Raw genomic sequence first — 20,712 nt, 5'->3', positions numbered from 1 at the left:
CATTAGAAATGGCCATATATTCGATGGCGCTGAAAACCTGTCTCTGTCTGGCGACTGGCAGCAGCAGTGCACCGACGCGACGAACGTGAGTTGCGAGGATTCACAATCTTGTTAGCTAGCACTGTCTCCCTCCTTCCCCGCCATCACAAACACAGAACACTGTCTAGCCTGTGATGCGCCCGTCTTTGCAATCTACGGTGCCAGTGAACTTGAACTGAAAGTGATTTGTGTTATCGGTAACAGTACAATATTTTTGTTATTAGCTAGTTTCGTAAAGGAAAAATGAAAGGCGCGCTATAAATTGTAACTAATACCATATGAGGAAGAAATGGGAAAAGAGTAGCTGAACGGTATTTCGTTCGCGATTGGCGGACTAGTAAAGAAGAACTGAAATAAATGAGGAAGACTAAATATGCAAACAGAGGACTGAATGCATGACGTACTGAAATGGATTCAAAACACCGTAAAATGGCATTGGAATTAATACAAAAATGATTCAAATACACGCTTGTAATGTAGCGCTAAAGTGGAACAAGGGTTTAAGGGTGGAGTTGGTTGGTGCGACAGGTGTATGAAGTATCATGGGCTTAAAATGTGAACCAAAACCAAAATATCAGAAAATACCAGGAGAGCATGAAGAGAAAGTATGGTCTTTCCATCACTTTATTATTGAACATCGAAAGAAAACCAGCGTGGAACTAAGCCATATAGCGAATATGGACGAAACCTCTCTGACATTTGATGTGCCGAGTAACAGAACTGTTACCATGGTGCTAAAAACATAACTATAAAAGCAAGTGGACATGAAAAAATGCGCTACACTGTTGTCTTATCACTTTGTGCTGACGGTAGGTAATTTAATCCAATGATCATTTTCAAACCCTAAGCAATGCCAAAACTTTCTGAAATACCGCCAGGTGTTGTTGTTCACGTACATGACAAGGGTTGGATGGACGAGGCTGGTATGAAATTATGGATTAACAGAGTGTGGGAGAGAAGGAAATGTGCTTTATTGGAAAAGAGTTGTCTTCTTGTGGTAGATCAGTTTAGCAGTCATTTAAAAAATTCTGTGAAAGAGAAAATGAGACAGGGAAATACAGAGCTCGTTGTTTTTCTGGAAGACTTAATTCACAATTGGAACCTCTTGATGTCTCGATAAATATACCATTATATGAGAGAGGAACGGAACAGATGGATGACGGATGAAAAGCTACATGAATTCACGCCGAAGGGAGCTTTAAAACTACCTAATCTAACAAGTGTGTCAGTGGGTAACACAGTCGTGGTCTAGAGTGAGAGAAAACATTATTGTTAAATTTTTCAAGAAGTGCGGCGTGTAACGCTCTCGATGGCAGTGAATACTAGCTTATATATAAAGAGGACAACGGTGACGACGACGACGACGACGACGACGAAGAAGAAGAAAGCTTAGATGTATATTTTCAGAGATTTTAAAGGTCTCATTTCAGTTTTGTAAGCTAATTTTTTTAGTCTGGCTTTATAATCTAACAATAAAAAATAGTAAAAATGTTATTTTTTTTTAAAAATTGCTTAAAAATTAAGGTGCGTCTTACAGTCCGTAGAGTCTTATAGTCCGTGAAGTATAGTATTTTCTACAGGAATACTTCTGTTCTTGTGCGTGTATATGTGGAAACGAGGTTACGAATACACACCCACTGTTACGTATCGAAGCTGGCGTTTCCTGTGAGGACGCGTTATGAGCTTCAGCGGAGCGGGACATTGCGGGGCGAACACTGCTGCCAGGGACAGAATGACAGACCACAAATTCCTATTTCCTTGTGGGACGCCCGACTGCCAGCGATAATTCGCAGGCTGAGCGACACGTGGTAATAAACATGTCCGTTTGCCTTGAGAGCAGAGGTCGACTGGGCTCCGAAACCTCCCCAAACTGTGCAGCCCGGATCTGCTAGAGGCGGCACAGAAAGCCAGAGGCGACCTGATTATTGGACGAGATGTTCATTCATTCTCATTCATTCATCGTATACGTGAATCTCATAATGATGAAGAATCTTCAGGAACGTAGAATCAGTCAAGTTATGCATTAGTAGGTAGAAGCAACCAGTTATGGCTATTGCCTGCAATGTATACCAACAAGTAATGATAATTGTGGCAACTATTTATAGATTATTTTATACAGGGTGGACAAAACAAAACTGGCTTGGCAAATACACTGACGGAAAGGAAACTGCGGCATCTATAAATAATTGATGTAGAGTAATGAAATTTCGGGACTACATATTTAAGTGATCAACATTGCAAGACCACAGGTTATTGTAAGCGTGAGATGAGCTATTGAAAATGTGAAATGCTGCTCAATAATAATGGGTTTAACCACCAAAATGTTGAATGGATGCACGCAAACGTGCATGCATTTTGATGTATAGGTGCCGGATGTCAGTTCGTGGATGGAGTTTCATGCCTGTTGCACTTGGTCGATCAATACAGGGACGGTTAATAATCGTTGTGGATGGTGTTGGAGTTGTCCGATGATGTCCCATTGATACCCGACTGGAGAAAGATCTGGTGATCGAGCAGGTCAAAGCAACATGTCGACACTCTGTAGAGCATGTAGGGTTACAACAGCGGTTTGTGGACGAGCGTTATCCTGTTGGAAGGCTGGTCATGAATGAAGCACAACAGGTTGAAACACCAGACTGACGTACAGATTTGCAGCAAAGGTGCGCGGGGTAACTTCGAGAGTGCTCCTGCTGTCATACGAAATCTCATCCAAGAACATGACTCCAGGTGCAGTTCCAGCGTGTCTTGCACGCAAGCAGGTTGGTTGCAGGCCCCAGCTGGCCTCCTAACCAACACACAACCATTTCAATCACCGAGGCAGAAGCAGCTTTAATCAGAAAACACAACAGACCTCCACCCTGCCTTCTAATGAACTCTCATTTGACACCACTGAAGTCACAAATGACGGTGGTTTGTGGGGCAGTGGATTGTGCGCTGCAGGGCGTTTGCCTCCGAGCTGTCCTTGAAGTGACCGATTTGTAACAGTTCACTGTGTCATTGTTGTGTCAACTGCTGCTCAAATTACCGCTGCAGATGCAGTACAATGCGCCAGAACCATACGACGCACTCGATGGCCGTCCGGAGGCCAGTCTCTTTGTGACCGTACTTTCCCGTGACCACTGTGCCAGTAATCGTGTACAGTGGCTACAGCCCTGCCAAGTCTTTCTGTAGTATTGCAGAAGGGACAACCAGCTTCTCGTAGCCCTATTACACGATCTCGTTCACACTCAGTGAGGTGTTGATAAACGGCGTCTTTGTCGGCTTAAAGGCATTCTTGACTAACACCGATTCATGACGTCCAAGCTCAAAGGTAAGTAACGCTCTCGATCGTTACAGCGTGTATTTAAAGCAAACCTGATATGCACCCTCGTAGTAGCGCTGCTAGTTCGAAATTTGAATAGACACCATTTTTCAGATGTAGAAACACACCTATAAACTTACGTTAATGTCGCACAAATCCTTGGTGTTGCAATTGTTTCCATCAGTGTGTTTGTAGGAGTGACGCGGTACTGACCATTGTTAAAGAACAGGAATGCTACCGATCGCAGAAAATGCTGGATATCTTTATTTACATGCACAAATCAGTTGCTGCCACATGTCGGCACACGCGCATCTCTCGCACGCTCTGCCAAGGGCACTTCGCTGTGTCATTACGTTTAAGTGGGAGAGAGGACGGATGTATTTAGCGACCAGTTGAATGCAACACAAAATTGTGTTCCCGACAAAGCAGCTCGTGTTCACTGTCGAGTGTCATGAGACGAACGATTGGATTTGTGCAAGACTTTTAAGACTGGAACTGTTTTGGCAAAACCTCCTGCAAAATATGAAATGCAAAACCTGATGGCAAGATGACGCGAAACGATTGCGAGTTCCAGGGCCGCTGAGAGCCAGGACTGGGTCCGGCGCGGGATATGTGATAGGGCAACATCTCCGGTCCATTGTTATTATTTTAAAGAATGTTGACAATTTATACGTAACATAATTCGGGGAATTTTGGACATACATGCAAAATACTCATTGGGATGAAATATAGAATAAATATAATTTCTGCTGCATGTTATACGTATTGTTGAGTGTTTGAACTTGGCTATATTCTGTAAAAAATAAAATCGGATGTACGCAAATCCAGTTTATGTTATGGTACTATGAACTGTCGGCGGAATTCGAGCGAACTAACAGTTGTTTATGGTGTAATGGGTTGAATCAGAGCGTGCTGTAGTATACACATGTGTGACAGGCAGTGAATATTGACACTCTAGAGGTAATAGCGACACATGGATGTTGACACACTGGCCGCGTACACGGTCACGGAGGCTGGTTCGTTATATTTAATATTTCAGAAATAATCATGTAGAAACTTAAATGTTCTGTGTATTCAAAAACACCTTGTGTTAACAGACAGTATATCATGTGATGAGGTTGAAAAAGATATTAAAAGAGATAAAGAAAATGATATTATAAAATTATGAAAATGTGATGTTTTGCTTTGTTCCTCGCAGTCAGTTTAACAGCAAATCTGTAAACGGAAACGGCACGAATTTAGAGATTTTTCCCCTCATCCCTCGATCAGAATCAGCACGGCAGGGCATTTAAAACATTGTACAGATCATTTCCTTAAATTGATCATGAATCTATGGGTTTCACACACACTGCTTGCTAACGCTGACTTCAGACCAGAAATTTATTTTTATGACTTAGTACATTTCTGCATGTTTACGAACTGTTAAGTGTTTGAATTTGGCTATTTCTGTAAAAAATAAAATCACCGGATGGGCTTTGCGTATTAGCTGGGAAAGTTGCATCTGTGTACATACATAGCCAATCACGTTACGTGTGCAGGTAATTCACACTTGACTTAAATTTTATAACAGGATCAAATCATATGATAGGTCTTTTCTTCGTTTGAATACGATGTAAAATACAGTTCCGTTAAGCACGGTTACTTGAAACAGCGAAGTAACTCTGCAGCTATCTGATTTTAATGTTGACATCGTCGTGTGCGTGATATAATTGACCGTTTTGTATGTGAATCTGAACAACCATACGATGAGCAGTAGTTTTAGAAAGAAAATTAAGTAAATGGATGAAGTCAGATATCGTTCATGTTGTTGCCGATTTTTGTTGATAAGTAGCACGTCTTATGTATGTATATTTTTTCTCTTATGCTCATCAATCGCAAATAATGAGGCGAAAAAAACTTGCTGAGTCGTTAGACACTGACAGTAATATTAAATCTCTTGCCTCAAGTCAAAGTCAGCAGTCAGATGGTGTGAAATGCGTAAATTCATGATCAGGATAATGAAACAATCTGTATATTACTGTAATTGGTCCGCCAATCTGGTGGTGATCGGTAGTAGTCGAAAAGTATTCCAATTCGTGGCGCTGCTGTTTACAGGTTTTCTGTTGAAACTAACTGCGAGAGACAAAGCAAAACATCATATTTTCCTATTTTTATAATTGTCGGTTTTTAAACGAAAATTTTTTGAACTCGCCTCATTATACAGGGTGTTACAAAAAGGTACGGCCAAACTTTCAGGAAACATTCCTCACACACAAATAAAGAAAAGATGTTATGTGGACATGTGTCCGGAAACGCTTAATTTCCATGTTAGAGCTCATTTTAGTTTCGTCAATATGTATTGTACTTCCTCGATTCACCGCCAGTTGGCCCAATTGAAGAAAGGTAATGTTGACTTCGGTGCTTGTGTCGACATGCGACTCATTGCTCTACAGTACTAGCATCAAGCACATCAGTACGTAGCATCAACAGGTTAGTGTTCATCACGAACGTGGTTTTGCGGTCAGTGCAATGTTTACAAATGCGGAGTTGGTAGATGCCCATTTGATGTATGGATTAGCACGGGGCAATAGCCGTGGCGCGGTACGTTTGTATCGAGACAGATTTCCAAAAAGGTGTCCCAACAGGAAGACGTTCGAAGCAATTGATCGGCGTCTTAGTGAGCACGGAACATTCCAGCCTATGACTCGCGACTGGGGAAGACCTAGAACGACGAGGACACCTGCAATGGACGAGGCAGTTCTTCGTGCAGTTGACGATAACGCTAATGTCAGCGCCAGAGAAGTTGCTGCTGTACAAGGTAACGTTGACCACGTCACTGTATGGAGAGTGCTACGGGAGAACCAGTTGTTTCCGTACCATGTACAGCGTGTGCAGGCACTATCAGCAGCTGATTGGCCTCCACGGGTACATTCTGCGAATGGTTCATCCAACAATGTGTCAATCCCCATTTCAGTGCAAATGTTCTCTTTATGGATGAGGCTACATTCCAACGTGATCAAATTGTAAATTTTCACAATCAACATGTGTGGGCTGACGAGAATCCGCACGCAATTGTGCAATCACGTCATCAACACAGATTTTCTGTGAACGTTTGGGCAAGCATTGTTGGTGATGTCTTGATTGGGCCCCATGTTCTTTCACCTACGCTGAATGGAGCACGTTATCATGATTTCATACGGGATACTCTACCCGTGCTGCTAGAACACGTGCCTTTACAAGTACGACACAACATGTGGTTCATGCACGATGGAGCTCCTGCACATTTCAGTCGAAGTGTTCGTACGCTTCTCAACAACAGATTCGGTGACCGATGGATTGGTAGAGGCGGACCAATTCCATGGCCTCCACGCTCTCCTGACCTCAACCCTCTTGACTTTCATTTATGGGAGCATTTGAAAGCTCTTATCTACTCAATCCCGGTACCAAATGTAGAGACTCTTCGTGCTCGTATTGTGGACGGCTGTGATACAATACGCCATTCTCCAGGGCTGCATCAGCGCATCAGGGATTCCATGCGATGGAGGGTGGATGCATGTATCCTCGCTAACGGAGGACATTTTGAACATTTCCTGTAACAAAGTGTTTGAAGTCACGCTGGTACATTTTGTTGCTGTGTGTTTCCATTCCATGATTAATGTGATTTGAAGAGAAGTAATAAAATGAGCTCTAACATGGAAAGTAAGCGTTTCCGGACACATGTCCACATAACATTTTCTTTCTTTGTGTGTGAGGAATGTGTCCTGAAAGTTTGGTCGTACCTTTTTGTAACACCCTGTATACAGCTTTTGTAATACCAAGTGTTTTTGAATACACAAAACAGCAAAGTTTCTCCATGGTTACTTCTAAAATATTAAATTTAATGAATCCGTTTCCGTGACCGAGGATGCGCACAGAGTGCCAATAGCCACTGCCTGTGTTTCATCGAGCAACTATTAAAAGCACTAGGTTCGGTTGGTTGTTGGATACAGTGTTCAGTATTACCGAGCCTGTAAACACCCGAGGTAGTTAGCATACTGGACTCGCGTTCGGGAGGACGACGGTTCAAACCCGCGTCCGGCCATCCCGATTTAGATTTTCCTTGATTTCCCTAAATAGCTTCAGGCAAATGCAGGGATACTCCCGTTGAAAGGGCACGGCCAGTTTCCTTCCCCATCCTTCCCTAATCCGACGGGACCGAGACAGCTCTGTCTGGTCCCCTCTCCCCAAATCAACCACCCGTCCGAGGTAATTATACAGACTGTGACATGTCACTGCATTGTATTTAGAGAGCAAATGTCCGCGAAGGAATAGCACGAAGTCTTCCGACCCAGAGCAGAAAGCTCGGGGGTATCGGTGTAACGTTTTCTAATGTTTTGATTTAGTGGAGGATATGAACGCAAATATTATCAACAGTACAAATGCTTCGTTTTGTGTACAAAAGCCAGTGCTCATTACTCAGATTTTAGATACTTTTGTTTCAGCTGTTATTCTTACCATGGAAATAATGAACTATTGAAGTTAGTTTAATATAATTATTATTATCTGCATCTATATGGATCCTGTGCAAATCACACTTTATTAAGTGCCTGGCGGAGGGTTCATCGAACTGCCTTTACAATAATTCCCCGTTATTCCACTCTCGAACAGAGTGCGGAAAAAGCGAACACCTATATCATTCCGTGGAGCTCTGATATCCCTTATTTTATTATGATTTTCGTTATTTTGTTATAGTTATATAGGTCACAGAATATTTTCTGTGAGATATGTTCACTTAGTTTAGGGTATTAAAATACGTAACATTGTTTTCCTACGAAAGTGGGAAAAGTCGGGCTTCCTAATTACAGTACAGACACTGAAAGTTATATTTCCTGCCAATTTTTTTTCCAAGCACGTTTTCCACTTTCACAATTCTGTTTCCCAAACACGTTTTCAAGCAGCTACAAATCTAAATAACATTTACAAATATATATTTAATTATAATAATTTCGTAGAAAAAAAATAATTTGTAGCACTCTTGCATTATGTGAAATTGCCAAGATAACGTTCATTTACACTCGTTTTGCAATGAAGTCCTTCTAGCAATTTTAGTACAATAAATAGTTTCCTTTCTCACAGTGCAAGTTCAAAACGACGCATTACTGGACGTTGCATTATTAAGAAAAACGTTTAATTTCATGCCCTCTACTATTTTAGAAAACTAGAAATAATTATTATGATACGCCTAGTATAGTGTTCTGTTACAATCAAATATATAGTAAAAAAAAAAAAAAAAAAAAAAAAAAAAAAGAATAGTCGTAACTATGACTCCAGTTTCCTACTGCACGTTTGAAAAGACACTAGTCAGATGAATCATTAATGGATGTGAAAAGGTTAAATATATCGAGAAAGAATAGCAGTACTATGACGTCTTCATGCAGTAGGAAACTGAAATTGGACATTTGTGATAAGGTCTTATGGGACCAAACTGCTAAGGTCATCGGTTTCTGAGCTTACGCAGTACTTAAGCTAACTTAAACTAACTTACGCTAAGGACAACACACACACTCATACCCGAGGGAGGACTCAAACCTCCGACGGAGGAAGCCGCCCGGACCGTGACAAGACGCCCAAGACTGCGCGGCTACCCCGCGCGGCTAGGAATCTGAAAACTGAAAGAATAGTGATAAACATTGGTTTGAAAAGTAGTGACGAAGACAATTCTCAAGAACCCAAGACCACCACAGCTTGGGAACTGGATGACAGCTCGAACGAGAGGTGCACGGCAAGAGAGAGAACTGATATTACTAACGAACTTACAAGTTCGAGTTCAGATGCTACTGTATAATGAATTATTGTAAAATGTATATACGCCCCATTTAATATTTATTTTTTGAAATTGTTTAATTTACTTTCACTCCACTTTAAAACAAAACGCCAAGTATTATACTCACTTGTACAGTAACGAAATGTTTAGTGTCAGTAACCTTGCGATATGGAGTGTTCCGTTCCTGCTTGTTCCCTGGCGTCTCGCACATTTCGATGAATCGACATCAGCGCACTCGTATATAAATCGCAATGAGTCGTGCAACGGATGGCATATTATAGCCTATGTTTGAATCACAGCATCTAGTTGCCTTGCCAATTTATATTCAGTTGCCAGGGTCCCCGAATTTGTGAGACGTTGTTGATGTATAGTTGATCTGAGACAATTTTTAACACGAGCCAGTGCGCTGAATGACCTTTCTGTTTCAGCTAAAGTCACTGGATAAGTGTTAAAAAGGATGCATAGAGCTAAAAATGTATTCGGAAATAAGCTTCAAACTTTAAGCTCCTACATCTCATTCAAGAGGTCTATTTGTTACAGAGTAATGTTTTTGCAGTTGGAAGTTCGAATTGTTTTCAGATAATTTATTTTTTTTCTTCTAAATCAAAATCAGCTGTGACATTATGATATTCATTGATAAATAATTTCCATGCCTCAGTGACCTGATCGTTAGCCCACTTTAAATATTACCATAAAAACGCAAATGTTTCATCTAAAATCTTCACTGTTTCTTATCGAGTTTTCAAGTTAGAAACTATATAATCAATAACGACAGGGAAAGATTTATCTTGAATAAATCTTCTGAATTCAAATCTGTCATTTTGTTCCTTGTTTCATCATGAAACGATTTACTCTTCTTATTGCCCACCTCCGGGAATTCAGGATCGATATTAATTGTACTAGTAACAACTTCAGATTTAAGGAGAACGGTGTTTCAATTTTCGCGATGATATTTTAAGTCATTTAATGAGGTCTCGCATTGTATTTTTTTTTTATACACGTCAAGTTCCGTAGGACCAAATTGAGGAGCAAATCTCCAAGGTCATGGAAAGTGTCAGTAGATGAAATTACAACATAAAAGTAATAACAGGTAAAAGTAAAATGTTTATGAACCGCAAAAAGTCTAGCCATAAGTTTAAGTAAACGCAATCAACAATACAACAAGAATCGACTTATTTTTTTAAGAAAATCCTCAACAGAATAGGAAGAATGACCCATGAGGAAACTCTTGTTTCGATTTGAAAGAGTGTGGATTACTGCTAAGACTTTTGAATTCTAGTGGTCGCTTATTGAAAATGTATGCAGCAGTATACTGCTCACGTTTCTGCACAAGAGTTAATGAAGTGAGATCGAAATGCAGATTTGTTTTCTGCCGAGAATTAACCGAGTGAAAACTGTTTATTCTTGCGAATAAGCTAATACTGTTAACAAGAAATGACAGTAAGGAATATATATATTAGGAGGACAATGTCAGAATACCCAGACTCATGAACAGGAGTAGACAAGACGTTCGTGAACTTACACCACTTATCGCCCGAACCGCCCGTTATTGAGCCATAAATATTCTTTTAGAATGGAAAGAGTTACCCCAAAATATAATACCATACGACATAAGCGAATCAAAATAAGCAAAGTAGACAAATTTTCCTGTCGAACGATCACTCACTTCAGATAGCTTTCGCACAACAAAAATGGCAGCATTAAGTCTTTGGGCAAGATCCTGAACATGGACTTTCCAAATGGCTCTGAGCACTATGGGACTTAACATCTTAGGTCATCAGTCCCCTAGAACTTAGAACTACCCAAACCCAACTAACCTAAGGACATCACACACATCCATGCCCGAGGCAGGACTCGAACCTGCGACCATAGCAGTTCCGCAGTTCCGGACTGAGCGCCTGAACCGCTAGACCACTGCGGCTGGCGGGCTTTCCACGAAGCTTACTGTCTATCTGAAGACCTAGAAATTTGAACTGTTCAGTTTCACAAATCATATGCCCATTCTGTGAAATTAAAACTTCAGGTTTTGTTGAATTGTTTGCTAGAAACTGTAAAAAACTGAGTTTTACTGTGATTTAGCGTTAGTCTATTTTCTACAAGCTATGAACTTAGGAATTGCACTATCTGAAACCGAGCCAACGTTGCACACAACATGCTTTACTACCAAGCTAGTGTCATCAGCAAACATAAATATTTTAGAGTTGCCTGTAATACTAGAGGGCAAATCATTTATATAAATAAGGAACAGGAGTGGCCCCCAACACTGATCCCTGAGGCACTCCCACTTCACTGTACCCCACTCAGACCCCACATGACAGCCGTTCTCAACACTGTGAATAATGACCTATTGCTGTCTGTTGCTAAAGTAAGAGGAGAACAAAGTATGAGCTACTCATCGTATTCCGTAATGGTCCAACTTCTGGAGCAATATTTTGTGATCGACATTATCAAACGCCTTAGTTAAATCAAAAACTATGCCTAGTGTTCGAAATCTTTTGTTTAACCCTTACGGAACCTCACAGAGATAGCAAATCGTGTGATATAAAATGATCAATTATCCTTACATACACAGCCTGTTCCATAACTTTAGCAAACACTGATTGCATAGAAAAAGGTTTAAAATTGTCTACATTATTCCGTTCTCCCTCTCCATAAAGCGGCTTTACTACTGAGTACTTAATCGTTCAGGAAACTGACCAATCCTAAAGGAAAAATTTCAAATATGGCTAAATACAAGGCTAACATGTGCAGCACAGTACTTTAATATTCTGGTAGGCACTCATGAGAGTCCTTAGTCTTCAGTGATTTAATTATTGACTCAATCTCCCCCTTGTCAGTATCACAGAGGAGTATTTCAGACATCAATCTCAGAAAGGCCAAGAGAGTTATATGATTCCCTGTAGAAACTAATTTTTTATTTAATTCACCAGCAATGCTCAGAAAATGACTGTTAAATACTGCACATGTATCCGATTTATCAGTAACAGAAATTTTTTTCCTGCAAACTGACTTTATATTGTCGACCTTGTGCTGCTGACCAGACACTTCCTTCACAGCTGACCATATGGTTTTAATTTTATCCTGTGAATTAATTATTTTATTTGCACACCACTTACTCTTTGCCCTCCTAATAACATTTTTAAGCACCTTACAGTACTGTTTGTAATGGGCTACTGAAGCTTAATTGAGACTACTTCCACCATATTGCTATAATTCCTACCTTATTTTACACGATATCCTTATCCCACTAGTCAGCTACCGGAGCTGCCTTTTACTGCTAGTACCCCGTTTATAACGTTCTAATGGAAAGCAACTCTCAAAGAGCATGAGAAACGTGCCTTACCTCAACATCAATGGTAGTATTTCGAGCTTGTTGTAAATTTGCTTCTGTTGTCAACTGGTGGGAAGACTTTATCCAAAATCACGATATGATCGAACGCTTGAAAGATCTCAAATAGTCGAAAACACGCCGTACTACAGATCGCGTTTCGGCTGAAATATTTAACTGACTGAGAGTTTCAACAGCAATGGCAATCTTATCCGCGTGAGTTGCAATTGTCTTACAGCATCAACAAGAGCACGCCAACAGGTACCATACATTCGAATACAAGGAATTTCTAACAAACTGTTTCATAATTTGCCGTCGCTGTGGACTGCAATTCGCTTCTTGACAACTCTCAGCTGCATGTACTCCACATAAGGCTGTGACAAGCACACAGAGAAACCTTTCCAAGAGGATTCCGCTAAAGAAAATGTTTCTGATCTCCTCATATTACTTCCGCTATGAGCACCTCGTCCGCGGCGTTCACTGATAGGGACTGAATGTTTCGCAAGTATTTATAGAATTAAATGTCGAATAGCAACTCCGTTTGTTCTCCCATTGCAATATACGAATTTCAGAAACCTTTCATTTATGTCACATTTATGAATTTACTTATTGAAGTAAATATAACACAGGAAGAATATTGTCTGTTCAGTCTTATTTGATTCAGGACTTGCATTAACAATAACTGAGTGATACTCCTCATTTTCTTTCTGTTCCAAGACGGTACTCCTTACATGCTGGACACAACTAGAAATAAATTTGTTCTGATTATCGCTTGACAAGTGATGCACTTGTAAACGCCTTCCAGTTTCTTGGCCGTCCCTGGCCTTGCTAATGTGTTTTGCAAGAACTGGATTATAGTGATTCGAGTTCTGATATTACGATGAAATTTCCATTATTTGATTCCCCATGTTTGTGAGATGAATCTATGAAGGCCAAGCTTCTTTGACCAGAAAATATAATATCAAGTAACATGAGTGTTCCCGAAAAGTTGGCTACTCTATGCTCGAACAAAAGAAGGACATTGCACCTACTTACGAGCGTCAGCATGGCCGAGGTACGTCTTTCATGTCATTCCCTTTGTTCACCCTTATGATTCTTTCAGAACAACTATACACAAATCGATATATTTTATTTTGTATTTACCCTTGAACGTAAAACTTTTCTCTACCCGACGGGAGGCCCTAGCCACACGACATTCCCATGTTTTTATTAAAATCGCCTTATAATGGAATCAGATGTACCTTTTCTTTGAATGTTGTTCATAATCCTCCTAAATCATAACGATGTTTCACAGCTGTTGCCGCGAACACTTGTTGAGGAAATGTTTTGGTAGGATTTCTGACTACATTTTTCGACTCCACCACAAGGTGGCCGTAGCGCATAATGTCCAAAGGTACGAGAATCACAGAAGAGCCTCGGATAGGACTGATCTCTGTAAAATGACCTAAGCAAGAACAAGGACTATGGGAGGAAAAAAAACTAGGGACCTGGAATGTCAGAAACCTATACCAGCCTGGGGCAGCAAAATGCGTAGTAAAGGAAGCAGATAAGTATAAAATAGATCTACTGGCCCTGCAAGAGACAAGGTGGACAGAAATCGGAGCTACAGAAATGGAAAACTATGTTATATTCCATGGAGCCTCAGAAGCAAACCACTCACTGGGAACAGGTTTTGTAGTGAAGGATTCACTCTGTGCCACTCTCATAGATTTTAAATCAATCAACCCCATAATCTCACTCCTAGCCATTGACACAGAAAAACACAAACTCACATATATAAATTGTCATGCCCCAACCGAAGAAAGCGAGCACATCAAAAAAGATATTTTCTACGAGGAATTAGAAGCGATTTTAGACAATGTACCAAGTGAACTCTACAAAATTATCGTTGGAGATTTTAATGCGAAAATAGTGAAAGAAGCAGCCTTCATGGGGACCATCGGAAAGCTCAGTTTCCATGATGTGAGCAGTGATAACGGCACTAGGCTGGTTAGCTTTGCGATTGTAAAAGGCCTGTTTATAAGTAGTAATGATTTCGACGGGAAGAGAATATATAAAGGAATCTGGGTGTCTCCTGATGGGAAGAGAGTGAACCAAATTGACCACCTAATTGTAAAGGCGAGAATAAAGAAGTGGACACAAAATGTCAAAACGGCAAGATGTGCGGAATATGGATCAGACCTCTTCCTTGTCAGGGGAAGGATGAAAACAATATGGAGAGCCAGGAAGTACAAAAGATTGCAAAGAGTCCCTCGATATGACCAGTAGAGTCCGATTGAAGATAATGTAAGAAGAACTTTCAAGATAGCACTGACAAACCGTTTTGAGGCTTTGAGTGAAGAGGAAGGAGATACTGTGGTAGATCAGAAGTTGAAGGCGATTTCAGAGACCATTAAAGAAACAGCCCAAGAAGTAATCCCAAAGAGAACTAAGAGAAAAAGAGTGTGGTTCGATGAGGAGTGTCAGGAAGCTATCAGGGAGAGACAACGGGCCAAACTACTGTGGATACAAAGTAATATGCAAGAAGAAGAAAAATCAAAGTTCGAGGAAATACCATGGCAGACACAAGCCACATTGAGGAAAGCAAAGGGAAAATATGTAAAAAGCATCATGGAGGAAGCTCAATAAGACTTTCATGGAAATAAGTATAAAGAAATTTATAGAAAAGTGAAAAGTTTTAAAGGAGGGACATACCATCAACAGAAATCCATAAAAGATGCCAACGGAAGAATGTTAACACAAGATCAAAAAATTGGGAGAAAATGGGTGGAATACTTCAGAGAATCACTAAACTCTGATGAACCGACCGAATTACTCGAGTTTGATGACCCAGTAACAGCAGAGCCAGAATATCCTCCATCCACCATTGAAGAGATAAGGAACCAGATAAAAAACCTTAAAAATATTAAAAGTACAGGAGAGGACGGAATTCCTGCTGAAATTCTCAAGGCTGGGGACGAAATCCTCTGTTTCAAAATCCACAAGCTAATCGAGCAAATTTTGGCAAAGCATGAAATACCAGAGGAATGGAAGGTAGCTGTGATATGTCCCATATATAAAAAGAAAGACAAATCGGTAAGTGACAACTATAGGGGCATAGCGCTACTCAACATCTTTTATAGGATCTTCTCCAACTGCCTATTAGAACGAATAAAAACATCTAGCAACAGACATAATTGGAGAATTCCAAAGAGGTTTTGAAGCAGGACGATCAACCACGGACCATATTTTTGTTCTAAAACAGGTCTGTGAAAAAATGTAGGAAAACGGCAGAGAGATACATCTCCCGTTTGTAGACTTCAAGAAATCTTACGACAGTTTACATAGACCTAGCCTGGTTAGAACTATGACAGAGTTTGGTATACCAAAGAAATTGGTCAAACTGGTTGAGGTATGCCTAAATGACACAAAACTTAAGGTTAAGGTAGGCAATAAAATGACAGAAAACTTACAAAGTTGTAACAAGATTACGCCAAGGAGATGGGCTATCACCTGTCCTCTTCAACCTGGCACTTGAGAAGGTAATGCGGGATTTCAACTAAGAAAACTTCCAGGGCATTCAAATTGGCAATGAACACATTACATATATGGCCTATGCAGACGACATTGCACTATTAGCATGCACACAAGAAGATCTGAAAAGAACTATCCAGACCTTGGAGTTATTGGCAGATAGGAGAGGCCTACAAATTAGCTCTGAAAAGACTGAGTATATGACCATAGGAAGAAAGATCCAAAACTCTCAAGATTTAATTGTGAACCAGACCAGGTATAAACACGTGAAAGAGTTCAAATATCTTGGATGAATTTTTACACAAGTAACATCAACTGAAACGGAGATAAATGCACGACTGCAGGCGGAAAACAGATGCTATCACTCTCTAGACCCTGTATTAAATTGTAAAAGTGTCTCTCAATAACTAAAGCTACGGTTGTATAAGACTTTAATAATGCCAGTAGTACTTTATGGTTCTCAAACCTGGAGCACTCGAAAACAAGACCTTAATCGACTGCTTACATTTGAAAGGAAAGTTCTCAGGAAAATATTTGGACCAATCCGAGATCAGACTACTGGAGAATGGAGAAGACGCCATAACACAGAATTAGAAGAGCTGCAAGGAGCCTAACATCTTGGGAGTGATGAGAAGTAAAGATTACAATGGGCTGCACATGTAGCTAGAATGGAGGCATCAAGGTGGCCCAAAATTGCAATGGACTGGATCCCGTCAGGCAGAGGACCAGTGGGAAGACGTAGAAAGAGGTGGATCGATGGAGTGAGAGAAGACTTGTTGTAGCTGGGAGTCACGGAAAATTGGAGACAGATAGCAGAAGACAGAAACAGATGGAGAGCTCTAACTGTGGTGGCGCTTGGACCACTGGGCCTGATAGCGTGGATGAATGAATGATGAATGTCTAAAGAAAATATTGAGCATTCATGATTAAATAAGAAATGAAACTGTTTGCGTCGTGCATGTAAGCATCATAAAAGTGAAGAAATGAAGTCCGCAGCTCGTGGTCGTGCGGTAGCGTTCTCGCTTCCCACGCCCGGGTTCCCGGGTTCGATTCCCGGCGGGGTCAGGGATTTTCTCTGCCTCGTGATGACTGGGTGTTGTGTGATGTCCTTAGGTTAGTTAGGTTTAAGTAGTTCTAAGTTCTCGGGGACTGATGACCATAGATGTTAAGTCCCATAGTGCTCAGAGCCATTTGAACCAAGAAATGAAGTGGAAAGCAAGAGCTAGATTGGCTGTGCTGGTGTTGGGATATTATTCTTTTATTAACTATATAATGCAAAATTTATTTTACTATATCAATCTGATATTTGTCAACTGAGCACAGGGGGGGGGGGGGGGGGGGGTTGGCGGGCGATCCGAACACTTGACAGACTTGGGCCCCCCCATGAAGCTTGGACCGTTAAGATTTTGACGCCCCCCCCCCCCCCCCCCACTCCTTTCGGTGACGTCTTCGACAACCGCCGATATTTCTGCAACTGCACACCATGTCATTCGCAAGGCACAAATGCAGCAAGAATGCTCTGCGGAAGGAAATTTAAAACCTCGGCATGCAGAGGATATTTGGCAAAACACTAGCGCCATCACACAACCAAAGATGACCTATGTCAGAAGATATCGTTAATGGATATTAATAACCAACGGCTGAAGTAGCGTTAACTCGGTCCCGCTCTTTTTCGTCAAGCAAGAGAGTGGTATTTCAAGCAAAGTTTCAACAAAAAACTCTATATCTATATACAACATCACTTGCTAATTTAATTTCAATTGCTTATTTAATATCACTATCCTAAGAGCTGCGTTGTTATATTCCAAGGGTGGCCGGTGCCAAGGCAATGTTCTGGAACAGAAGATTTGCTCAGCAGTTACAATCATTCAGTGACTAGTATTATGAGCAGAGAGATGGAGTTGCGATGGGAAGCCGGTTATCACTTATTATTGCAGATTTGTTTGCGGAAGACTTCGAGGAATGTGCCTTGGAGTTGCCGGCACTGAAACCCGCGTGTTTTCCAGATTTGTAGACGATACTTTTGTTGATAATGTTACCGTAGCTAGGCGCCATAGTCATATAATACTGTTTAAATAAAAGTGCCGCCTTTTGACTGACTAGATTGTTTATTCTATAATATTCTAGAACGAACAATCTAAACAGTGAAATGGCGGAGCTTTCATTTAGACAGTATTATATGAAGGGCTTGTTTCAATAGTGGTACAAGTCCATTTTTGTTCATTCTGAGATACAGAGTCCTAAAGTTAAATGAGCGCTGAAAAATCTGCAGTTGAGATACCCGAAATATTCAAGTATATATATTTGAATAAGTATATACTTGAATAATTATATATACTTGAATATTTCGGGTATCTCAACTGAAAATTTTTCAGCGCTCATTTAACTTGAGGACTCTGTATCTCAGACTGAACAAAAATTGGCTTGTACCGCTATTGAAATAACTCCGTCATATGAGTGTGGTCCCAAGCTACGGAAATATTAACAATTTGTCTAGCCAGGCACTTGGGGAAATTCTTCGTTTCCAACTCACAACGCTTGAGCTAATTAAAACGACTGAATGTATCAGATTTAATAAAAAATGCTGGACCAAAAAATCCATCCAGAACTATATTCAGCTGAAGATTAAACCTGCTAAAAGACCAACATAACGGGCATTTGACAGTGGTACTTGAAAATGTCCAAAGGCAGAAAAATCATGATTGTACAATAAACAATCTATATGCTCAGATAATGGAATTTTCAGTTAAACGATACTTTAATTGTTTGGCCTCACGGCAGTGAGAATTTAAACGGCTGTTTATAACATCTAAATTCAGTCTATCTAAATATTCGTTTCCCGATGGGGTCGTAAATGGATGGCTGCCTTGCCTCCCTTGATGTGTTGATCTGGAGGAAGACTGATAATACATTGGGACATCTTTTTCAGGAAGCTCACTCACACTGACTACTGTAGCCTGACACATGTCACTGTACGGGTCAGCATGAAGAGATACTTCGTACCGTGGTTCGCAGGGCCTACATCAGCTTAGACCCTGAAAGTTTGTCAGCTGAGTTAGTCTGACTCATCATTAGTCAAAATGGCTATGGTGAAATACACATGCGACGTGAGTAGACCTATTAATGAAGCATGCACATGGGTGAAGGATGATAATAGATTAGATTACATTCAGTTCTCGTTCCATAGACCAAAAAATGAGACTCTCATAAAAAAAATGTTTTGCATCACCCCAGTTCCCAGAACTCCTGAAGACAGGCGTTGACTGTGGATATTGTATCACAGACACAATCCCTTTGACTGTTCAGAGATGTCACTAAACCAGCCCAAAGATGTAAACAACCATGCGTGAGCAGCGCCTATTAGACGGAGGGGGTCCGACAGCCTATCAGTTCCAGTCATTCCACCAGGAAGGAGGTACACGGCTCGTATTGTCTGTAGTTCAACCATGCCAAGACGGTCAGTACCGCGGTTCGATCGCGTCCGTATTGTTACTTTGTGCCAGGAAGGGCTCTTAACAAGAGAAGTGTCCAGGCGTCTCGGAGTGAGCAAAAGCGATGTTATTCGGACATGGAGAAGATACAGAGAGACAGGAACTGTCGATGACATTCCTCGCTCAGGCCGCCCAAGGGCTACTACTGCAATGTATGACCGCTACCTACGGATTATGGATCGGAGAAACCATGACGGCAACGCCACCATGTTGAATAACGCTTTTTGTGCAGCCACAGGACGTCGTGTTACGACTCAAACTGTGCGCAATAGGCTGCATGATGCGCAACTTCAATTCCGACGTCCATGGCGAGGTCCATCTTTACAACCACGACACCGTGCAGTGCGGTACAGATGGGCCCAACAACATGACGAAGGGACCGCTCAGGACTGGCATCACATTCTCTTCACCGATGAGTGTGTCTTCAATCAGACAATCGCCAGAGAGGTGTGTGGAGACAACCCGGTCAGGCTGAACGCCTTAGACACACTGTCCAGCGAGTGCACCAAGGTAGAGGTTCTCTGCTGTTTTGGGGTGGCAGTATGTGGGGCCGACGTACGCCGCTGGTGGTCATGGAAGGCACCGTAACGGCTGTACGATACGTGAATGCCATCCTCCGACCGATAGTACAACCATAACGGCAGCATATTGGCGAGGCATTCGTCTTCATGTACGACAATTCGCGCCCCCATCGTGCACATCTTTTGAATGACTTGCTTCAGGATAAGGCATCGCTCGGCTAGAGTGGCCAGCGTGTTCTCCAGACATGAACCCTATCGAACATGCCTGTGATAGATTGAAAAGGGCTGTTTATGGACGACGTGACCCAGCAACCACTCTGAGGGATCTACGCAGAATCGCCGTTGAGGAGTGGGGCTTTCTGGACCAACAGTGCCTTGATGAACTTGTGGATAGTATGCCACGATGAATACGGGCATGCATCAATGCAAGATTACGTGCTACTGGTTATTAGAGGTACTGGTGTGTACGGCGATCTGGACCACCACCTCTGAAGGTCTCGCTGTATGGTGGTACAACATGCAATGTGTGGTTTTCATGAGCAATAAAAAGGGCGGAAATGGTGTTTATGTTGATCTCTATTACGATTTTCTGTACGAGTTTTGGAACTCTCGGAACCGAGGTGATGCAAAACATTTTTTGACCTTTGTATGTTTCGTTGTAAAATCGTCGTCTTAGAATATCACTTCATACGAATAGTTACTCTCCCCACACCACTATTTGTCATTAATCATTAGTA

The sequence above is a fragment of the Schistocerca serialis genome, chromosome 1, assembly GCF_023864345.2.
Source record: "Schistocerca serialis cubense isolate TAMUIC-IGC-003099 chromosome 1, iqSchSeri2.2, whole genome shotgun sequence".
Classification (NCBI taxonomy): domain Eukaryota; kingdom Metazoa; phylum Arthropoda; class Insecta; order Orthoptera; family Acrididae; genus Schistocerca; species Schistocerca serialis.
This window is presented reverse-complemented; position numbering follows the sequence as displayed.